This window comes from Lontra canadensis, unplaced genomic scaffold (assembly GCF_010015895.1).
Source record: "Lontra canadensis isolate GAN:19392208 unplaced genomic scaffold, GSC_riverotter_1.0 scaffold4, whole genome shotgun sequence".
NCBI classification, from domain to species: Eukaryota; Metazoa; Chordata; class Mammalia; order Carnivora; family Mustelidae; genus Lontra; species Lontra canadensis.
The window spans coordinates 44,197,499-44,219,352 of record NW_022630998.1 but is presented as its reverse complement, the minus strand read 5'-3'; the positions used below and the strand labels follow the sequence as shown (position 1 = coordinate 44,219,352).

Below are 21,854 nucleotides of genomic sequence, written 5' to 3'. Positions count from 1 at the left end.
ATGTGGGTGATCCCAGGACCCTGGGATCATGACCTGAGCTGAAGGCAGAGGCTTTAACCCACTGAGCCACCCAGGCACCTCCAGGTATTTAAATATAACCTTCCCACAGCCACCATTTTATAAGAAATGCCTTGAAATTAGTAGATAGCTAATTGATTATGCAAAAGGTAAATCAGTGAAATGTTTCCCATCATAACGTTGAGATTAGAGTGTTTGTTCTTTACATATAATCTCTCAGGTGCCACTTTTTTGGCAGCACCAACTATAGTATCGTACAAGAAAGATTAACAGATTTTTTCCCAGTACTAAAACTCCATTTGCCTTAAAATCAACTCATTCTCTTAAATCTTCTTCCAAGGATATATGGCAGAAAGTAAATTGGGAGAATTTTGTTAGAAGTCATCATTACCTAAGGTGTCACAATTGAAAGTCAACTTTACTTTTTATGTGCTTCAAATGATGCTTCTGAAACATATCAAGGATATTACAAATAAGCCAAGTGGTTTGGACTTCAGCAGCAATTCTTTCCCACTTATCCATTCTCCTGCCACTTTCAAATCTCATCTAGCAACCACAGAAAATGATCTCATGCCCAAGTGGGAGAGAGTCAGGACAGGATAAGACTGCAAAAGAAAACATTCACAAATTTTCAAAACACAGAAAACACCTGCATTCTGATGCAGGCTAAAACAGAGAGAAAGATTTATTTCCAGGATCTCCTTCTTATCACCCAAATCACCCACACCACATTTGCTTAAGACCTCCATCTTAACCACAGTATTGATAAGGGTAAAATAATAAACATATTCTCTTTAGAGTATTTCACTGATTCCATAACTTTGATATTATTTATAGCATTGAAATGCCCTTTAAGTACTGTACTTTTTTCCCTCAGGGTCATTACTAGCCCATATGGTACATTTGTGTGAATTAGAAAAAGGCACTCATTCCCCAAGACACTTTACTTCCACATGTCAGAAAATTGTGATAACATACTGACTTTGTTTGAACAAGACACTTCACCACATCTGCAAGAAAAACTGAGATGATAAATATCAAATCTAGGTTGCTGGTGATGTGAATCATGTCCCCTTATTCAGGGTACCCTTGTGCCATGATCAATGGCACAACCTCAAGAGACAGCTCTTCCTTCTCTCCGCTTTCACTGCCAGGCTTCTCCATGTGCTAGCCAACTCAAGTGGTCCTGAGAACCTTACTGAAACTCTAGTACAATCATCACTCATGATATTCTTCCTGCCAAATTTAAATCTACCTTCTTGGAATTCTTCCCTCCTACTTCTAATCCTGTTTTCTCTTTCTCCCTTTCCTCTATCAATTCTTGTTCTGTTTCTTTTTCCCTTGGGCTCTGTTCTCAGGCTCTAGTTCTGAGGAATCTGGTCAATATTCCCTGAGATAAGAAGGCCTTTGGAGCTAAGGCATTTTGCAGGGGAAGCTAAAAGGACTGCCTATTCCATACAACTTAGCCTTTACCATGTCACTGCATCCCATAGCAAATATCCCATTAAATACTTGGCTTCCTATAAAACTTGGGGCACAGGACTCTAGATTCAGTGACAAGACAATAACCTGCGATTTAAGCTATGAGATGGAGGGGCCCATGACTTGTTCAGGAAATGGATCTGGAAGTTCAGACCCTACAGTAATGAAACAGACTTCTGTAAGCCACTCTCCAGGATCACAGCTCTCTGCCTCTGGCCTCCCAATATTCTGCAGCACTCTGAGAAAGATGATTCTTCACCAAGCCTACAATTCAATAGCCACCAAGATGAAGAACAAAGATATTCTCTGCAGCCCCATAAGCTGTATGAGTAGCTAAAAAGTGTCTCTCCACAGGCTAGGGACAGTCCCAAGTTTAAGAATGAGATCTTCATGCCCTACCAGGCTGGGGGAAGATTGTGTTCCCGAATGATATTCTACTATGTATGGTCCATGACCCGCCTCCAGATCCTGGCTAAACCCTCTCTGTATGCATAATGTAAGAAACTATTTAGTGCCTCTCTTTAAAGAAAACCTTCTCTCTGCTAATATGCTAGTATGGAAAACATACTCTCTCTCCCCTCTTCTCTCTCCTTCTCCCTCCTTTAAATAATGTAAGACTATGTCTCCTGAACTTACTGGAAAGAACTACATGAAGAGGCGGCCATTTCAAAATCCATGGTGACCAAAGAAGTCTTCCAGCACCTGAACACCCATTCGCTTTGCCTTGTATCTATCCCACATTATCCTCACTGTTGGTGAGTAAAACCGGTCCCATCAATAGGGGAAAAAATGTTTTGTTTTGTTTTTCTACAAGTGCACTTTTTCTCCAACCATCTTAGGTACAAAAAAAATGAAATAAACATTGACCTAAAAATGTTAAAGTGCCTTCAAGAACCAAGCAGTATTTTTCCCCCTTTTTGGCCAATATGATGCAGGCAAGGCAAGGTCTCACATTTTCAGTGAAGTGTAAAATTATGATAGGGCTAAAACAATAACCTTAGTGGCCACTGGCCTGACACGAGTCTGGTCAAACATTAAGGAAACTCTTCCAAGATAGGAATTAGATGCTTCAAAATTTGTTGGAAAATGGTGAACAGAAAAATAAAATTTCAAAACCTGGTTTACTTGCTTGAAGGACCTCCATGAGGTAGACTCTATACAGGAAACAATTCCATCTTCCAGAGTGAATATTCACTCATTTTCTTTTCCAGCCAGGAGTTTGTAAGAAGCCAGCAGGCAATGCAGCCATGTGGTAATATCCTTCCCACTGCCAAGATGGATTAATGCTGGGAGAGCTTACAACTGGTGAGTAATCAGTAGTGCTTGCAGACCCTCCAAGATCCCCAAGGTGTGATTATTTTCATACGTAAATTTCTGTCATCATCCTCCAAAGGGTGCTTTGTCATTTCCTTACTCTTCCCTCACTGGACTCTCAAGCCCATGTTACAAGGACGACATAGTTTCCAAGTCATTGCCAATCTCCTTCTCAAACCAACTTGGTGAGCACTTGAGAGATACTGCTAAAATGTGAAGGCTATATTAACAAAATTATACTAGTTTTTTTTTTTTAATGATTCTGGAAAGGTATAAAGAGTTGTTTATTAAAATAGGATTTAGAACCTAACTCTCCTCTAGGCCCACTGATGTGGTTATGCACCTACTTAATCCTCAGGTTGATATCAAGGTGTCAAGGAACTATTAAGATCTCAGGCTACGAATAACCAAATTGAAACAACCACTCCGGGACACACAGGTGGCTCAGTTGGTTGAGCATCCAATTCTTGATTTCAGTTGAGATCATGACCTTAGGGTCATGAGATGAGCCCTGCAGTAGGCTCCCCCCTCAGCAGGGAGTCTGCTTGGGAATCTCTTTCTCTCTGCCCCTCCCTCTGCTGGTGTGTGCACCTGTCTCTCTCTCTAAAATAAAAAAATAAATCTTAAAAAAGAAGACCCCAATTAGATAAGATGTGAGTTTTCAAACTCATTGCTCTTTGCGTATTTTAGCATTTACCATCATTCATTGCTCAGTTTCTCTTAACCACCACCTCACTCTTTGACTTGGATTCAACCCCTCTATGGGAATAAACAAGCCTCTGAAATGAGACATCTCACATCAAAAGAACTCACATTCTGCAGGCACAGAGCCTTATGTTCAAGTTCTGTCTTTGTCATCAATTAGCTGGGAATCCTTTGGTGATTCACCTAAACTCTGTGTGCCTTGGTTTTCTCATCTGTAAACGGAATAAATGGCTTACCTCAAAAGACTGTTGTGAGGGATTAAACTGGCTCATTCTTGTGAAGTGTTCCATAAATGCTAACTACGACATCATTTGTGTTAGCAATTATTATTAATATTACCATTACCTCCTTCAGTCAAAGCTTCCCAAGTTTAGAATTCTTGTCTAAGAATGAGTTTTAGGTTCCTGTAAGCTTTAACATGCAGCTCTTCCCCGCTGGTAGAGGTGGGAATCAAGCAGTGGATGCTCAGAAGCTGTGCAGCTACTTTGGATTCTCCTCTTACTATCCCTCTCCACTGGTTGTTCCTTGACCTGAGTCTAACACCCTTCCTCGGGGCTTAGGGACCTGCAAGTCTTTGCTTCCTAGTCACTTAGGAGGTAGGTACCTCTGTCTGTCCCTTTCCCAGATCCCCTCAGCTCTGAGCCCCAAGTCTGAAGGTCATATCCTACAATAATGGGGTAATTTTGGCAAACTGGGCCAAATGTATCTCCAGAACCTCATAAATTCTGATCAGCAACTCCAACCCCAGGCACACCATATTGCCCCTGATGCACAGTAGCCCAAGTGATAAACCAGTGGCCCCGCCTTTGCTGATGGCAGAATCTGCCAAGAGTTTTGAAAAACACAGATGTCTGTCCCAATACCAATTCCAGAAGTTGCCTGGGGTTTTTAAGTTCCCTGGGTAATTCCAATGATAACCCCAGTTTGGGAAGTTCTGATTTTAGCAACTACCAAACATCCTTATCTGTTCTTCCCATGCCTTGCAACTGCATTATCTTTTCTGAACGACATAAACCTGCTGCTGTTTCTCCTAAACCCTGTTCATTGTTGACTCTGGTTACTATGAACTCCAAAAAGGTCATAAGCACTCAAGATGCCAATTACCACTTAGGTACCTTCCCCCATATCCCCATTCCCTTGGGTGCAAGAGACAGAAAAGATACCATATTTGAGCCAAAGAAATATAATCAAGAAAGCAGCACAGTTGTAGCAGTGGCTGTGTTAGTGTCAAACAATGGATGTGTTCAAAAGATTCAAAGGCCTGAGACTCCAATGTTGATCAAAGGAAAATAAAAACGCCTTTCTCCTTGCCAAGGCATCCAACCTGATGCAGCACTGAGTGTACTGGTGAAGTTCATAAAACAACCCTAGGGAGACCTTCGTTTTGTAAGAGAAAGGAAAAAAGGAAAGAAAATAGAAAGACGCCGACAAGCCTTGACGTGTTTAAGACAAATCAGTAGATCAATTTGTGTTTGTGGGTATTTTTTTTTTTTTAAGACTTTATTTATTTGACAGAGAGAGATCACAGTAGGCAGAGAGGCAGGCAGAGAGAGAGAGAGAGAGGAAACAGGCTCCCCGCCGAGCAGAGAGCCCGATGCAGGGCTCGATCCCAGAACCCTGAGATCATGACCTAGAGCCGAAGGCAGAGGCTTAACGCACTGAGCCACCCAGGTGCCCCTGTGTTTGTGGGTATTTTGAGGGGTACCAATTCTGCTCACCTGGGCCAGAACACCAGCTCTAGTGCCACTCACCTGCAGGTGCCAGGTGCTTCCTTACACACTGCCCACTGGTGAGGTTCGCTAACATGTGCCTAACCCAGCAGACGACAGGTGCAGGCTCGGGGAGCTGGGGCACGGCGCTGCAGGGCGCCAGACAGGGCTCCTTCAAGATTGGCCACAAGGCCAAGTTAGCGTGAGCGTCCGCTGTTAAGCGGCAACGCGGTGAATCAGGCAAGATGGAGGCATCCGCACTCCGCTCGGCACGTCCGCTCCTGCCACTCTTTCCAGCATTTCCTTCTGAGCAGAGCCCAGCAGCTTCCCACTTGAAACGCTTCAAGTCTTCCCCCTGCTTGCCTGGCCTCACCCAGGCCTCTTTTCAGAACTTGTTACAAAGTCATTCGTACGAGGAATGTGTTTCACTGCCCGGTGCCTCTCCTGACATCTGTCTCCCAGAGTCCTTTGATCACTCTTCTCTCAAGGGCACAGACAACCTTTTATACACATTTTCTCTCAGAGGGTGTGAGAACTTTCTCCAAGGAAAAGTGAGATCTCGGCCAATGTCTTCCCACCACGGTCGCAGTCAACTTTCAGGGCCGTGCTAGTCGGGTCGCGACCACGAATCAAGCAGTATACACAGACTCGCAGCCCAGAGAGAACCTGCCCAGGCCGGCGCGAGGCTGGCGACGCCGGCGACGCCGGCGACGCGGGCGACGCGGAGCAGGTGGTGCGCCAGCGGATGGAGGGGCCGGCCTGCAGGCTGCGCATGCGCCACCTGCGCAGCCAGGGGCGCGGAGCGTCCCGGGCGGCGGCGCGGCGTGGCGGATTGGATTGCGGCCCCGTGGCGGCGCTGGAGCCCGCGGTCGCTCTTGGGGCACCATCTTGTGTCCCCTCGACCAGACTTCTTTCTAGGGATTAGTCCTGAGTTCGTGATTAATCAGCACTTTCTGCGTTTCTCGGGCTGACGTCATCTGCTCAGAGATAAATCAGGCTCCTCTCTGAAGCTCCTGCCAGAGCAGGATCCTGTGTCCCGGAGGCTGTCCCAGGAACCCCTCCCGGCCCAGGCAGCCACCGCCAAATCCTCCCTGTGGCCCTGGGAGCGCTGGGTGCCCGGCCATAGCGCCGCTGTCATTGCTTTTGCTCACTGATTAAATGCAAAAGCTCAAGGTTTTCTTTTTTCATAAATTATAAAAGGTGGAAAATTACAAAGAGGGAAGGAATCACCCAAAGCCTCATCTTCAGGGCTCAGTCTGTTAATTCTGAAGCATTTGTGTCCTGTCTTTTTTTTTTTTTTTTTTCCCCTGCCTTTTTTTCCCGGACAGATTTTTAGGTTTTAAGCATTGCTCAGCGGCAGCCATGTTATAAATACATTATTTTGTATCCTTTTTTTTTTATTTAATGTTGTAGCAGAAACATGTTATGTGCTTTTAGCAAACGTTGCATTAAAGCTCATAAAAAGTTTCCTTAGTGGATGTATCATCAGTTACTTAAACATAATTTCAATTTATAGGCATCTATTATGTCTAATTTTTATTGACATATGGACAGTGGGTAGACCATTGCTGCACCATTCCCCATGTTTGGGGGTTGTTGGTTGGTTGGTGGAACATACAAGCCCCTAAGAATTTTACCCAGTGTATGTTCAGGAGACAAACTTGGAAACTTCTGCTCTTTTCCATATTACTGATGGTAGAGAGTTAGGATAGAGGGCTGATAGGGCAGATGAGTAGGATGAGCTTTTTTGCCGGAGAAGTGGGATGTCACAGGCTTTGCAATGGACTTGGAGGTTAGTGGCAGAGAAGGATACATCTCTTACACAGGTGAAAAAAAGAAATCAAGGAAAAATAGTAACCTGGCACACAGAAGAAAAACTCTCGAGGTCACCTGGGTGGCTCAGTCAGTTAAGAACGTGCCTTCAGCTCAGGTCATGATCCCTGGATCCTGGGATTGAGCCCCACATCGGGCTTCATGCTCCGTGGGGAGCCTGCATCTCCCTCAGCCTGCTGCTCCCCCTGCTTGTTCTCTCTCTGTGTCAAATCAATAAATAAGATCTTTAAAAAAAGAAAAACTCTCCATGAAGATAAGTGGCTGATGATTTTTAGAACACTGATGTTGAACATTCAGTTTTAATTCTGTCACAAGCTCTACTGCAGTATTTGGGAAAATCCTTGTTTCTTTCTCTTATTAAAAAAAAAAAAATCAGAGAAATTCAAAGAACTGGTCCTAAGTGAAGAAAGAGTAATACCACTTAGTGCTTTTTCTGCCTCACTGTGATATGCCCCTCTATAAAGAGAGACTGGCATGCTTTTGTAAGATTCCAGATAAGCAAGGATAAATGAAGCCAGTGAGCTATCCAATACATCTCTGCGAGCTCCTAATTAATCTCCTGCAGGTCACCTTGACTGAAAGTTGTGGTAGTAGAAAGAGATGGTGGGAGAAAGGCTGGTGGTTAGAGAATATGTTCAAGCTCCCAGGGCCTTTTTTCCCAGAAGATTTTACACATTCTGTTGTTAGTCTGCTTAGTAAAGGGCATGCAATGCTAGTAGTTATGTGAATACCAAAACACGATAGGTTCCTGGTGTGCTTGGAATTGTGATTGTCTGTAACCCAAGAGATACGCAGGAACAACCAGCTCTTGGCGTCTCCCTCTGCATCTCTCGCTTTGCTTGGTCTGTGGAGGTTTTCCCTTTATGAGAGAAAATGTGGCACAAACTGTCTCTAGTCGAGCCAGTTTTCTCAATGCTATCTGTGCAGAGAGCTAGACCAACTGGCAACGTTTACTGTCTTGTTTTAAATGCACAGCACAAAGCAGGCCATTTGTGTAATTGGCATATACTTTGCAAAGTAGCTGTCAGTTCTTTTTTTTTTTAAGATTTTATTTATTTATTTGACAGAGATCACAAGTAGGTAGAGAGGCAGGCAGAGAGAGGGGGGAGGGAAGCAGACTCCCTGCTGAGCAGAGAATCCAATGTGGGGCTCGCTCGATTCCAGGACCCTGGGATCATGATCTGAGACAAAAGCAGAGGCTCTAACCCACTGAGCCACCCAGGCGCCCCATAGCTGTCAATTCTTGACCCATCTGAGAACTAGCAGTGAAACAGTGATGTAACTTCAGAGGGACAGAGACAGGCCATAGTGGCTTTCTTTTCCCTCTGAATCCAGAAGAGATGCCTGCCTTTCTCCTTGTCCCCTTTGCAGAACAGCTTTCTCTAGTGACAGCGCAGCCATCCTCCTCTTTCTAACCTACTTGCCCCACCTCTGTGATCTCCACCTAGAGAACTGGTCACATCTCCACAGGGTGATATTTGCTCTGAGAGTAGAAGAAAGCCAGTCTTCTGAGGGTGACACTCCAGACACAGCTGCCAGCAACAAACCGACCAGCTCCCAGATCTCCAAATCTGCTCCTCTTTGTAGTACCTAGGGATTCTCATTTTCTGGAGGATGGTTTTCTTTTTGCTACCCAGCTCTAATAGGATGGGGAAAAGCCAGCTTCATTCTCATCATGTCCACTGAGGTCAGTCCCGCCCGGTCTGGTCTCTCAGCATCTCTTTCTCCAGGTCACAACATTCTCCAGGCTTGCTAACCCTGCTGTGTTGTGCCTGTTAAACTGTGTTACCCTTGCTAACAACTTGCTAAACCTGCTGTGTTGTGTCTGTTAAAAGGTCACCTGCTTTTTGAATTCTTTCCATTCTCCTCCCAGTTATTTGTGATAGCCTCTTAGAAACTTAAAAATAACATTTATTTCCCCAGTGGCTTTGTATATTTCCATTTGGCAAACTGTATTTTGTTCCATGTGTTTCTAAGGGAACAGAAACCAAAATGGTTTATATCCCACTTCCTACAGTGGCCTGACTGATGTTTTGAGGTTAGAATTGTCCTTCAGCCCAAAGTGGGTACACCCAACTATAAGCTGGGCCTTGATGAAGAAATTTTATAAACTACAAAGACAATGGACATTGTTTGGTGGTTGGAAAATCTGCTTCATTGTACTTCCTTTAATCAAGCAGCGAAATTTTTAATAGATAGATTCAAGCCACTTTGCATGGATATGATAACAATATAAAAGAGAGTTGCATTATAATCATGAACTATAACACTGTGTCCCATTGTTAAAATAAAAGTGAGGGCAATGGAAGAAGTCAAAATGGAAGACTGGAAGGGGTATACTGGGGAGCTTTTGGGGAAAGAAATATGCAGGAAATGTTCTATTTGAAGATCTCAGTGATAGTTACATAAGTGTGTCCATTTTGTGAAAATTCATTGAGTTCTACATTTACGATCACATTTTTCTGCATGTGTGTTCTACTTCAATACAAAGTCGACTTACAATAAACAAATGAAATGAGGGGTTTTGTTGAAGTAGGCAGTTCAGGCACTGAAGGCAATTATTCATTAAACAAATAATGTTTTAGTGCCTACTCAGTACACAGTGGTAAGCACTGGTGTTATACAGATTATAGAAATGACTCAGTTAGTAGCCACAGAGCCTGGCTTCAAGGAGTTTACAGTTAAGAGTCAGCTACAATATATGTTGAAATCGCTCAGTCCATATGCCAATGGTGGATTATTCATTTTGACCAGTGTACCATAGTAGGGTAAGATGTAAACATAAGGGAACATGGGCTAAGGGATAGATAGATATAGATATAGATAGATATAGATATAGATATAGATATAGATAGATATAGATACATAGATATATATATCCTCCAGGAAATCTTTGCAACTTTTCTTTAAATCTAATCCTATTATAAATTTATATTTTTATTTAAAAAATTTTCAAAGTCATTAGAATGGCTGTATGAGAGATACTACTTTTGGACTAAGAGAATCACAAATGGCTTTGTAAGAGGAAAAACATGTGTGAACCAAGCCTTAAGGGAAGAGCGGGATCATAATAAAGGAAACTGGGGAAAAAGTTTTCTAGACAAGGAAAAAAATGATACAAGAAACTGTGGAGTCAATAACCATGGTATGGAAACAACCTAAATACCCATCAATGGATTAATTGATAAAGAAGATAATATACATAAAAATATTGTTCATATATGTTTTATGAATAAATATTATTCATATATATGGTGAAATATTATTCAACCACAAGAAAGAAGGACATCCTACTGTTTTTGACAACATGGGCTTCGAAGACCTTATGTTAAGCCAGAGAAAGACGAATACCATATGATCTCGCTTATATATGGAATCTAAAAAAGTTGAACTTGGGGCACCTGGCTGGCTCAGTAGGCAGAACATCTGGCTCTTGATCTCAGAGTCCTGAGTTCAAACCCCATGTTGGCATAGAGCTTACTTAAAAAAAATAAAAAATAAAAGCTAAAAAAAAATTAAATTAAAAAGCAGAACTCATAGAAACAGAGAGTAGAATGGTGATTACCCGGGGCTGGGCATGGGGGGTAGGAAACAAGGAGATGTCAAAGAGTACAAACTTTCAGTTTCAGATTCATTAGAAAATGAATACTTTCTGAGGATCTAATAGATGGCATGGTGCTTACTGTTAGTAATACTGTATTATAGGGACACCTGGGTGGCTCAGTTGGTTGGACGACTGCCTTCGGCTCAGGTCATGATCCTGGAGTCCCAGGATCGAGTCCCGCATCGGGCTCCCAGCTCCATGGGGAGTCTGCTTCTCCCTTTGACCTTCTCCTTGCTCATGCTCTCTCTCACTGTCTCTCTCTCAAATAAATAAATAAAATCTTTAAAAAATAATAATAATACTGTATTATATACTTGAAAGTTCCTAAGAGAGTAAATCTTAAATGTCCTCACCACAAAAAATAAAAAAAATAAATGGTAGTTATGCGATGTGATGGACATGATACCTAATTCTATGATGGGAATCATTTTACAATATATAAATGTATCATTCGTTGTATGATAATACACCTTAAATTTACACAGTGTTACATGTCAATTACAGAATTGGAAAAGAAACTGTGGAATGTATGACAGGACCGGCATAGTTCTGCCCAAATGGTGAGTTGGGAGCATGAAAAAAGTGGTGAAGTTGCACTGGAAAAACAGAGGGCTTTATGAGCAGAATCAGTAAGAGAATTAAATTTCCAAAACTTAACTAATGCACAAAAAATTAGCTCTGCTATTTTTGCTATTAAAACACATTATTTGACTTTTTTAGAAGAATTTATTTTATTTATTTGAGAGAGAGCAGGAGCAGGTGGCAGGGGAGGTCAGGATACAGAAGGAGAGAGAGAAGCAGACTCCCTGTTGAGCAGAGAGTCCTACAACACAGGGTTCAACCAGGATGCTGAGATTGATTGTGAGCTGAGCTGAAGACATGAAGGCAAACACTTAACCAACTGAGCCACCCAAGTGAGCCAAAACCCATTACTTTACAATGAGACGTGAATACATTAATTTGAAAACCAACAGAAATGAATATATTTAAATCACCTTTCAAGTGTGTGTGCATCTACCACAAGCTAAAGGAATTAAGTTGCAACATTTACTGAACAGTCACTATGTACCCGGCATTGTGATAAACACCTTATGTCTACCATCTTATTTACTCATCCTCAGAGCCTTCTGAAGCATCTGTTATGATTTCATTTTGCGTATAGAAAATTGAGAACTTGTTTCCAGCAAATACAAAAGAGCCATAAATATAAAAAATAGATACAGCCACCTGAGATCCTGTTTGTTTCCAACAAATGCAAAACTCATAAACGTCAAAAATAGATACAGTACTTCGTGCCAGAATGTGCTTCAGTGGTTAAAATAGAACTTTGAGTTGAAAATATGTTTACATTCACATTTTATTTAAATTTATCTTTTAACTGAAAAGAGAGTCATCTGGGACTAATTTAAGTTCTACAAGACCTAGTGGTCTTGATAAGTCCATTTATCAAACATGTTTTATGGAATAATTCAGACAAGCGTGTTTGGCAAGCGGTAATTATCACATGGAGTACAAAAAACTGATAAAGTCTGGACTACATAGCCTAGACTAGATACAGCACAGGAGAGCTGTTTTCCAGTTCGGCTGTAAACTCTTCTTCTGTGGAGTCAGAGACAGCACAGCTTTGCTATATAAACTACAGGATGGACATCCCAGCTCTGACCTGCGAATGTTTCCGAATATTCCAAAGAAAACGAACAGGATTTAACCTTCATATCATGGGGTTTCTAGAAGCATTTTGCCTTGCATGCAAAGCTAAGTTACTATGTATTTGAGAGTCGTATAGCTCAATAGTTATTGTCATTTTTTCCCCCTACTTACAAGACACAGTGAGAAACAAAATAGGTTTTAGTTTGGCTCTTAATAAATCTCAAATCATCCAGAAATAAAAAGTTCATCAAAGATCCATAGTTTCTATTGAGAATTTCCTTCCTTTGGTTTTGTTGGTGGTGGTGGTTTTGTTTTTGTTTTTGTTTTTGTTTTTTAAATAGAAGACGTCCCCTCCCCACAATAAACCACAAAACAATTTTTACCCTCTTTATATATGTTGAAAGAGAATTAAATTCCTGAATGGAAATTGTGTTTTCCTTTAATTCCTGACAAACTGTATCCTATACCTGACAGCCACAAGGTAGGAAGGCAGCTGAGTTATTCAAAGAAGCATTCTGTTCCTGGTCTTGCCATTCAATATCACAGGGTGTGATGAAAACTGGAACAAATATGGAAATTGCAGAGGTGCCAGAACATTACATTTAAAAAATGGAATTATTTGAGTCAATCTGGAATGTCTGGTTCTTTTGGTTTAGGCCTCATGGGTAGCATTGTGCTTCAAAAACAACTTGAATTGGCTACCAGAATTCCAGAAGGGTAACATAATCTCGTACCTTTGTGGAGAGATGCTTATCTTTGTCTACTGTTAACAGAAAGAGGCTGGATTCTTCCACCTTTTCATGTTTCAAAATGAAAATTGTTCAAATAAGTGTCAAACCTGAATGGAATTTGGAAACAAGAATGGGAGGGTGTAATTTCTCAGTTCTTTTCAGTTTGTGCTAGTCTTTATTTGAAATAAATGCCCCCGCATGAATCAAATCCTTTATAGCTACAGAAATATGGGACTTGGGAGAGCCTCATGCTCACCACTTCCCGCTCTGTGATTTGGCAATCAGAGAGAAGTTCTCAGAGTTAGTAATCCTGAATACAAGGCTCAGACCTGAGAGGAGAGAGAGACACATAAATGAGATCCAGGAGTGGCAGAGGTTCACATCCTCTTCTGGAAAATGTAGCCTAGAGCCCAGTGACCTCTGCCCCCTGCCAGTGATGCTACTGTCCCTGCCAAGGCCTTCACGGAGGGCTGTGACCACAGGGCAGGTCTCATTTCTCCCCTGTCACCAACACACAAAGTTGTAGGGGTGTTGTCCAACCACAGTAAAGGGTTGGGGAAAACCAGAGGGAATTACAACACACGAAGGAAGGAATTTTAAGCTATGTCATCCAACAAAGGGGAAAAAAATCCCCACCAAGTTAAGGGGACACACCCAAACTGCTAACCTTGTTGACTTCTTGTCGCAGAGTTCAATGAATCCCCAGGCACCTTTGGGACTCCAGAGTTTCTTCTTATGGGGTTGGTCTAATTCCATCACTCCTCCGTGCAGTTGACACCTCCATGCCTGGTCTATCCCACCTAGAAGAAGACTCCAATGGCTCCAGCAAGACAATCCACGATGCCCTGGGGTTGTCTAAGGTCCAGTTCCTTTGAAAATATTGCCTTCAGTCGGGGTTACAGACTTACCTCTGAATATTTCTACTCAGAATGCACACGCATTCTCATACACATGCTTCTCAACCTTTAATGTGCCTGTAAACCACATAGGGTGGGGATTGAAGCTGCATTTCTTACAAGCTCCCAGGTGAGGCTGCTGGTGTGGTCAGTGGCCCACATTCTGAATAGTGAGGATCTAATCAATATTCAATCCCTATTGGACTGTCTTCAATTATCCCAAAATATCTTTGACAGTTCTTTCTCTTTTTTTAGTCAGGATCCAATCAGGGATCACACACTACATTTGACTGCCCTGTCTCTTTAGAAAGAGGATGTGAGCTTTTAGTTGGCTGCTTACTTGGTTATACAAAGACCCAGTGAAAGTGTTAGCATTTCCCCTGTGAGACCCTCACTCCATTAAATATGTAGACAAAGACCACACTCCTCACAGCCTCTGTGAGGGAGGCACAGAGAAGAAAGTGATGTTTTCAGTTACATCTGAAAGGACCTACCTGGGCCAGCAGTATCATGGCAACCAGGAACCTGGAACTCCCCTCCCTAAGAATATGAAAGCAATGATGAGTCTTACAAACTGTTGGATTTAACTGAGTATGCAAGAAGAATGGAATTGAATGTTTGGCCACAGCTCCAGACCTATTGTAGAAAAATACTCAGTGCCATCCAGATTGCAAAGGGTGGAGTGACTGGCCAGTGTGCAGGAGTTTTGTTCTGGAAAGCAGAAAACTGCAGTAAGTGGTAGCTTTTTTCTTCTTCAGACTGCCAGTCACAGTGGCTGTGTGCAGACTGGAAGAGAGTTGAAAAAGATGTAAACAAAACAGAAAAGATTAAGAAAGGAGCAAATAAGGCAGCAGCTGAAACCCACAATACCAGTGAAGCAGCAACAGAGTTTATAAAACAGAACGTTGTGATATCTGGTGGATTTGTGGGAGGCCTTGCGTCTTAAGGATATGAAGATTGTGTCATAATGGAGTTGCCCTTAAGAAGAGAAATGGTGTCAACAAGGTGATTTCTCAACATTACTCACAGCCAGATTCTCCAGGGCAACGAGAAACAGCTAGGTGGACAATACCAAACTCACAACTTAGTGGTTTGCCACTGAAGTTTGGCAAACTAGTATCTGCTATGAAAACAAGCTATAAGGCATATATACAATGCTATCCCTGAGAAAAACATGGCTTTCATTATTTTTTTTGAATTGCATTTTTATTAACATGTAATGTATTATTTGCTTCAGGGGAAAAGGTCTGTGATTCATCAGTCTTACACAGTTCACAGCACTCACCATAGCACATACCCTCCCCAGTGTCCATCACCCAGCCATCCCGTCCTTCTCCACTCAACCCTGTCCCTCTCCACTCAACGCCCCCCCCAATCATCAGTTTGTTTCCTGAGATTAAGAGTCTCTTATGGTTTGTCTCCCTGTTTTTGTTTTTAAATTAGCCCACAAACTTCTACCATTGGATGTACATATGTAAAGGAAAAAAATGTGCTGGATATATTCCCCAGTGAAGTATTATATTTTTTTCATCTAAATAAGATGTTCTTTGTTTTACTTTATAGTATAGTGCTGCCAATAATTAAAAATTTGTACTACAGCTTCGACATTAAGGTTGGCTCTTTTTTAAAAGATATGTTTGCTATACACTGAAGAGCAGTTATGCCCTTTGTGGAAGGACTTAGAAGTGATAGAATAATTAAAGATATTAAATAGACTTAATACCATAAAGAGAGGAAGGAAGGAAGGAAGGAAGGAAAGAAGGAAGGAAGGAAGGAAGGAAAGAAAAGGAAAGGGAAGGCAAGGCAAGGCAAGACAGGAAGCACCTGGAGTTGACACTGTAGTGGTTAGGTTAGGGTGTGTGTGTGTGTGTGTGTGTGTGTGTGTGTGTGTATGTGTTGTACATGCAAACCATATACACTGACCTGGATTTTCTGAAGCAAGTGCAAGGATATGGCTCCTACCTCAGAATAGCGGCACAACACTTAAACACAACTGCAAAGGAGTTTTATTGTCTTTGTTCTCAGACTAAAGATCTTATCCATTCCCTCCAGAGAAAGTAGAATCCAGAGCTATATCTAAGCATGGTGACCACCAATGGGTATACAAACTTCATTTCCTCTAAGAGCTTAGATTTTAAATACGTTTAGTTCCTTCTAGAATAACTTTCCCAAGGGCTCTAGCAGGATGGGCCACAGGGACCTGTAACCATCCAAATCTCACTACGGTGTCCAGGATGGGTTCTGCAATTGCCTCCCTCACTGGGTGTGTCCATCAATACTCACCTCTGCAAACTTGCCGTGGTGGCCTCTGCTAAAATGTGAGTATTGCCTAGAAGGAATCATGCAAGAGCAATCCTTACGGTCGGCTGGCTAGCAGTCCCTCACCTAAAGAATCAGGAATCTGGATGGGAGATGAACAGATGCAGGTAACCCAGATAAACAGAAAGCACAGCAGATCATCTGGCAACCATAATAAGAGTAAGCATCTCAAGAAAAAAGGCGGCATCAAAAAGAAACCAAGAAGTTCCCTATTGACCAGCCTCACACTTTGTCATATGCTCAGTCAACACACTGCACTCCCAGGCAGCACAAGAATTACTTCACAGAATGAAAAAAAAAATCCAAAATTTGAAGGTTTTAGATCCAGAAACTACCGCTCTCCCAATATGGTATTCCTACTACAACATAGAGTATTTCAGCCTCTGCTTAACCATTTCCTAGGTGGGGTCCACGATATGCCTATGCCCCTGCAGAACGCATAGTATGTACTATCACCCAACAGTTATTGAATTCATTCAACATGGGCAACATCCTAAGGGCTTTACTCACACTCAATCATTTAATCTCTACAATAGTCCTGAAATGGTAGTTCTATTACAACCTCCTTTTCACATATGAGGAGACTGAGGTGCTGAGGTATTTAATAACTAGACCAAAATTGCATATCTCCAACTTGGACCCAAGAAGTAGGATTCCAAGGCCGGTGATTTTTTATTTTAACCAGTTCTCTTAACTGCCTCCCAAGGAAACACAAAACAGAGCAACTGCTGCTTAACAGAAGAAGTTTAAATCCTAAAACATGTAGCACATATATTTTATATACTCACTCAACTTAAAATTTCTAAATTCATAATGCAATGCAGTACAATGTACTTTTCTTCATAATGCCTTGCCTTGGCTTTCTGCTTTTTCTGTTTTCTAGATTTTACTTCTGGTAAGCTTAACACAGACCTCCTGGGGAAAGTCTTGTGCCACAGAGGAAAGATAAAGATTCCTTCCATAAGTCACCTGTGACAGGAAGCTTCCCTAAGGCTACAGGGGGGATTTGAGAATGGATTTATGGGGGAGGAAAGGGGAGGAAGATGGCTAAATATTGTCTCTGAGACGGTGACTTCCAAATTGATCAATCTTGCCCCAGCCTATTTTTGATATCTAGTAGACATCCAGCTTACATCCAAACCAAAATATTTTATTTCTACCACCACTCCCCAACTAGTTCTCACCCACCTCATTAAAGCATACCACTGGATACCTAGTTTCATAGGCCAAAAACGTGGCAGTCATCCAACATTTCTCTCTCCCCTAACATCCACAGCAATCCCACTGGTAAGTCCTATTGGTTGTCTCTTCTCAAGATAACCAGCATTTAACCATTTCTCACCACCTGCCATACCCATAAACTCTGCTAAGCCACCACCATCTCTTGCCTGGATTACTGCACTAGCCTCCTGGCTGGTCTGTTTTCTTCTACTCTTGCTCCTTCAAAGATGGTACTCCATATGTAAGCAGTGATCTTTAAAGGCATAAGTCATATCATTTCTCTCCCTGATCAGAACCTTCCAATGGTTCTCATCAAATTTGGAATGAAATAAAAATTCCTCATCATGGTCAACAGCATGGACTCTACATGATCTGGTTCCTGTCTACCTCTGCAAGGTCATCAGCTACCACGTTCCTCTTGCTCATTTTACTCTAGCCACATTGGCTGCCTTGCTGTTCCTTCAACACTCTAAGTTTATTACCCGTTGCATTTGCTTGTCCCTTTGCCTAAATTGTTTTTCCTTATCCCTAAACCTTTTTAGAGCTCACTCCTTAATTTTGTTCAAATGTCACTTCCACAAAGACACCTTCCCTGGACATACTACTTTTTTTTTTTTTAAGATTTTATTTATTTATTTGATAGACAGAGATCACAAGTAGGCAGAGAGGCAGGCAGAGAAAGAGAGAGGAGGAAGCAGGCTCCCCACTGAGCAGAGAGCCCCATGTGGAGCTCGATCTCCGGACTCTGAGATCATGACCTGAGCTGAAGGCAGAGGCTTTAACCTACTGAACCACCCAGACACCCCCGGAACAGCTACTATTTTAGAAGTGTGGGGCACCTGGTGGCTCTATCAAATAAATAAATAAAATCTTAAAAAAAAAATAGTAACTGTCCCAAACCCACCTCCAACCATCACTCTTTATCTCCTTATTCTACTCCTTTTTGTAGTACATATCACCCAATATCACATTTCATATTTACTTTTTTACTTATGATTTTTCTCATTAAGTGATAAATTTTATGAGAGCAGGGATCTTATTTTATTTACAGTTGTTTCCCCAGTGACCAGAACATTTTAAATGTTCAATTAATTTAAACAATAAATACATTCTAACAAGTCTAAAATTCATATTTAGACTTCCTTGCTGATATCCAGATCCATATATCTCATGTAACTGTCTATGACCCATATGTCCCAAAGGAAACTCACACTCAGCATGTTAAAAACGAGCTCATTATTACTTCCTGTTCTCTTCCCCAAGTTGCTCTTCCCTCCTCATTCCCAAGCTTAATTAACAACACTATCATCCCACCTAACACAGAAATCTGGGCATCGTTGTCGATCTATCAATCTATCATCAAACCCTGTCATTTCTACCTGTATCAGACTGTGTTCTTAGTTACAAACAATAGATGCCACTCTAGCTAGTTTGAGGGGGGGGAAAAAAAGAATCTATTAAATTGTTAGGTAGCACAGAGAATCTTCAAGAGGGCCTGTGAGCCAGGCTGTCCATAGAAACGGTGCTGCTGCTACCATTGGCACACTGTGCATCACAGACGAACCCCAGGGGGAAGAGTGACTGTGGAACTCATTGTTGCGGTACTATCCTCATCAGAATGGATTCCATGTGCTATCTCCTTCTTCGCAACCCTCTTTCCCAAAACAAAGTCCTGATGGGCAGAGCCCAGATTATATGCCTGTGAGCTATCTGACAGAGACACTGGGAAAGTGAGTTTCTGGCCTCTTCTTTGAGAATGGACACTAAGTTTGGAAATTCCCCAACCATAGGAAGGGTGTTTGAGAAATGCTAGGCAGCTGCAATGCATCACAGACATCAGTTAACACTATCTTCTATGTTCCCAGTCTATCCCACCAACACTGACTCAGCTCTAGTCTTCAAAGCTCGTGGTCTTGACTAATGGGATAACCTCCTAACAGGCTTCTCTGCCTCTTTTCTCACCTCCACACTAACACAAGCAGCAATATATCTAAAAGCAAGCCTTACCATGCCCCTCCCTTGCTTACCATCCATTATTAAAAAATGAAAAGTCCCTCAAAATCTCTCATTGCCCAGGCACCTGGGTGGCTCAGTCAGTCAAGCATCTGACTCCAGATCTCAGCTCAGATCTTCATCTCAGGGTCTTGAGTTCAAGCCCCGAACTGGGCTTCATGCTGGGCGTGGAGCCTACTTAAGAAATTAAAGCTTTCATTGCCTATAGATGAACTACAAACTCCTATGGTTGGCCTATAGAACTTTTCACAACAAGGAGCTGGTCCATCTTCCCAAGATTCTCTCTTTACTTAGGATCCTGTGTTTCAGCTGCACCAAACTGCCCTTCTCCGCATGTCACCTGTTCTTCTCTGTTTCTGTTGCTTTGTACACACTCCGACTCCTTGGAAAGGCCCTACTCTGATACCTTCAAACCTCATCTCAAGCATCACCTCTTCTCTGCCTCTACCCTGATCCCCTCATTCAGGACAAGACACTCCCAGCTTGGGTCTCCCTTGATGCCTACCTCTATCAGTACTTAATCTATGACATGGTTAACTGCTTTATGCCCAACTCCGAGCCAGGAAGGAACTAGACGGTGATCTCCGTGAAGGCAGGAACTATTGCCTTACTTTTAGATCCCCAACCTGTTGTCTGGCTCATAGCAGACACAGTAAACTCTATTTGGGTGACTAGCAAGGTGGCCGCTGCCGAGAGTTGTCTCCATTTAGGGAGCACTACAATGAGTCAGGCACCGTCAGTTAGATATGAGTACGCTCATTTTATTAATGATGGAAACCTCCCTGCTATCACGCAACTAGGAATCAACGGACCTGAAATAGGAACTTTCATTTGATTTCAAATCCTAGACTCTTATTTAATATATTCTACAGCCCCTATGAATAAACAAATGAGTATGCGGAAGAAAAGATAAACAAAGGGCAGTGTGAAACTAAGCTAGCTACAGTTAACAATTCCTCCTTCTCTAGCCTACACAGCCAGAACACTTTCCCTGCCCTTTTGTTATTTTATTTATTTCATTCTGCTTAAAATACAACTGCCTTGGAGACAGTGAGCTCCTTGGGGGCAGGAAGTCGTAGCTTCCTCATTTCTAGGTCTATACCCACCCATTTGTATTAGTTTCCTGGGGTTGCCAAAATAAAGTATGGCCAACTGGGTGGCTCACGGCTCTGGAGGCTAAAGTGTGAGATCAAGGTATGGGCTGTTCCAGGCCTCCATCCCAGCTTCTGGTAGCTCCTTTGTTTGTGGCAGGAGAATGCTAATCTTCACATGGCCTTTTCCCTGTGTACTGGTGTCCATATCCCCCTTTCAGAAGGAGGCTGTCACTTTGGACTAGGACCCACCCTAATGACTTCATTTTAACTCGATCATGGGCAAAGACCCTATTTCCAAATAAGGTCACATTTACAGACACTGGGAGTTAGGACTTCCAACGTATTTGGCGGCGGGGAGGGGGGTGGGGACAAAAATCAACCCATAACACTATGTATCTGGCAAAGTGTCTTGCAGTTAGCAGATGCTCAGTTAAGGTTTGTTAAAAGACCTTGAGAGCCCTCCCCTCCCCCACCAGTAAGACCTGGCCTCCAGTCAGTATGTCTGAGACCCTCCACCCAAGGGCAGAGGTGAGGTAGATAAGCACTGTCTAATGGCCACATCATTAACCTGCTAAATATCTGCATGGCTGGTGGGTGGAGAGGAGCCAAGGTAAATGAGGCTCATCTTCTCTTGGAAAACAAGGTTTCCTCCCAGGAAAGATATAATATCCTGGGGCTCATTTGTGGATAAGAAGAAAGGGATTTGGGCAGACTGCTTTTATGGCAGCGGTGTGGGCCAAGAAGTTGTAAACATGCCATCTTCTGGAATGTGTCTGCCTGCTTCACTTGGCAGACTCTTCAAGGACTGGATGAGCTCCAGCCAATGTCCAAGTCTCTGCGTCCTTACTTGGGGCCCATAAGAATCAGTTCTGCTATCCATAGCCCACTCCTCCGTGCCTCCCTGTCTCACCCCTAGGCCTCAGGGAAGTTACTCCTATCTTATTTTTTAAATTTAGACACATATCATATTGAGCACTTCTTAGATGCCTGGCACTTTTTGCACCTTGTGTCATTCAATCTTTGCCATAGTAGCAGAAACAAAAGTTTTCATTTAATTGCAGAATACACCTATTTTAAAATGAATAAATTTTATCTGTAAAATTTTAAAAATAATGATAGAATGTGTAACCAGTGACAGTATAAGAAACAGAATATTATCAGTATCTCAGAAGTTTCTGTGGACCTCTCTCCAGTGATACCTCCCTCTCTTCCCTGCAAGAAAAACAGCATCTTAATTCTGTTTTAATCATAGCCTTGCTTCTCTT

At 42.3% G+C, this 21,854-nt stretch overlaps 1 pseudogene; it reads left to right on the top strand.

Moving 5' to 3' along the window:
* Positions 1 to 6,000: 6,000 nt before the first annotated feature.
* On the top strand, positions 6,001 to 14,888 carry LOC116863967 (annotated as a pseudogene).
* The last annotated feature ends 6,966 nt before the right edge of the window (positions 14,889 to 21,854 follow it).